Raw genomic sequence first — 2,331 nt, forward strand, 5'->3', positions numbered from 1 at the left:
AATTGGGGCTGATTTGCAGCTGACCCTCCAATGGATTTCTGGAGGCTGCAGGTGTACTGACAGGAATTTCCTCATCTTTCTCCTGAGGAACAGCTGGTGGAGGCAAACCGTAACTCCTCACTCCCCCGGCCACCAGAGCTCCCTAAATGCCTGGGTGAGGAGCTGCGCCACCAACTTGAATGCAGGCAGTTCAAATCCCCCAGGTACTCTGACAGAGAAAGATGGGCATTCCCCTCCTATTTGGGTTTTACTGCCTCTGACAACCGGCTGGAGGGTCAACGATGACTTGGTTCTGACTCAAAGGCACACAACAATGGTCACCACCACACAGTTCATACATTTGAAAAGACATGGTTCTGCCTTCTAAATTTACAGAAATGAAGGAGAAAACACCACAGAACCTGCTGTCCTGGGAGTAAGGTGACAGTCATCTACCACAAGGGGAACATTAATTAGAATAAGTGCCCTAGAGGTCCGTTGTCGGCATGTATCAAAAGCTTTCCAGCTGAACACGTCATCTGACAGAGTGAGGCTGAGAGAAGATGAGATTCTAATAAAGACTTCGCTACAAGCATGTTCTTCTGAAAGTACAGTATGAGCTGTGGTGGGAGCGAGTCTTAGGACTGAACAGCTAAACAGATCTGGTGATAAGTGTGTCAGTGCACACACATCAGCCAGGGAAGGCAGAGAACCCAGATTAGAAATTCAGTTACGCTTTTAACTTTTATCTTTACTTTCAGTTTCTCTTTCACAAATAATCTTATTTTTTTGGAGGGTGTGATTTTATAAGAAAAAAAAAAGTTATTTAGTTAATAGCCAAACAGCTATCCAGTAAAGCATTTCCAGTGAATGTGACAAATAAGGGCTCAGTGTCTTTTGCATGGGGATAAAATGTAGCCGTTTGTTTCCATAAAGACAAACTTGGCTGAAAACCCTATAAAACATTTCCCATCTGCCGCTAGGATCACTGAGTTCATATCGGCCTGATGGCAGTGAGGTTTCTGTAGTTATCTTACATATATGTCACATACATAAAAAGCCTTCGTAAGAAACACTTGGCAGATAACTTAGATACATAAAAGAAACGAAGAAAAATCAACTTTAACAATGAGGAAATATAATCACATTTCACACTAGTTGGTATGAACTGTCGAGTTGGAATTGACTCATAGTTGACTCTGTATACATATGTATATATTTGTTGGTATAAAAAGAGACAGCTTTGTGTGCTTATATAATAAAACCTGTGAAAACTAGAACCATTATAAGGCAGAAACCTGTCAAAGAAGGACGACTCAAGTATTTTCCACTGAGAGTGGAAAAGGGGTTAGACTGTACCCTGAAAAAAAATAAAGGCAGTGCCTTCAAATTAAGTCTCTCACAGCTTTCACTGTGTGTGTGCGTGCACGTGCACACATATACGCACACTCACTTTATTTGATTACTAATGAAGTTGAACATTTTCTGGTTGAGCAATTACGTTGCTTTTATGAATTGTCTCATGCCACTTACCCAATATTTTAATTAAGAGTATTGGTTTTTATTTACTTATGAGTTCCTTATATATATATTATTCTTTGCAAATAATATTTTACAATATGCTTTTCTTGATTTAGAATACAGAGCTCACATAATTCCCTAACAGTAATAGAATCTCCCCAGGAGTATCCAGAGGCTGGTGTCACTTCACTTGCTTCCATCACCCTCTCTCTGACGTGGAAGGGTGAGTGCCGAGCTTAGTCTGAACTTGCTGACCCTTCACCCCTACACTGACTATTCACCTTCTCCCAGGTGAGAGGGCAACTCTATCCTCTCTGAAATCCCTGCTCTTGACTCCCTGGTTACCAGGAGAGCAGAGAGGGAGTGACGGCATCTGTTTTAAGATTCAGTGCTTCTGTCCTGCTTTCCCTCTGAGCCCAGCCACCGTCTTGAACACGCCTGGACCACATGCTTGATGACAAGAAGAAACAGGAGGCCTTTCCTTTTCCTTATCCTCCAAGTGACTTCCAGGAGAAGACCAGGTACCACTGAGCTGACCTCAACTCATGGTGACTCCGTGTGGGTCAGAGGTGGACCGTCCTCAAGGGTTTTCAACAGCCGATGAACACAGACCACCAGGCCTTTGCCCTGAACACCTCTAAGTGGACCTTTTAGTTAGTGTCCAGGTGTGCAAACCTCACCTCTCAGGCGCTCCTGAGTGGCATTCAGGTGATTTGTTCTGTTTGTAACGGGACATGATTAGCAGAATAATGGCCCCACACTCCAAAGATTTCCAAATTGGAACCTTGGGACCGATAAAAAAAATAGCTTCCTTCCTTCCTTCCTTCCTTC

The sequence above is a fragment of the Elephantulus edwardii genome, unplaced genomic scaffold, assembly GCF_000299155.1.
Source record: "Elephantulus edwardii isolate Elephantulus edwardi_28Jun2011 unplaced genomic scaffold, EleEdw1.0 scaffold00072, whole genome shotgun sequence".
Classification (NCBI taxonomy): Eukaryota; Metazoa; Chordata; class Mammalia; order Macroscelidea; family Macroscelididae; genus Elephantulus; species Elephantulus edwardii.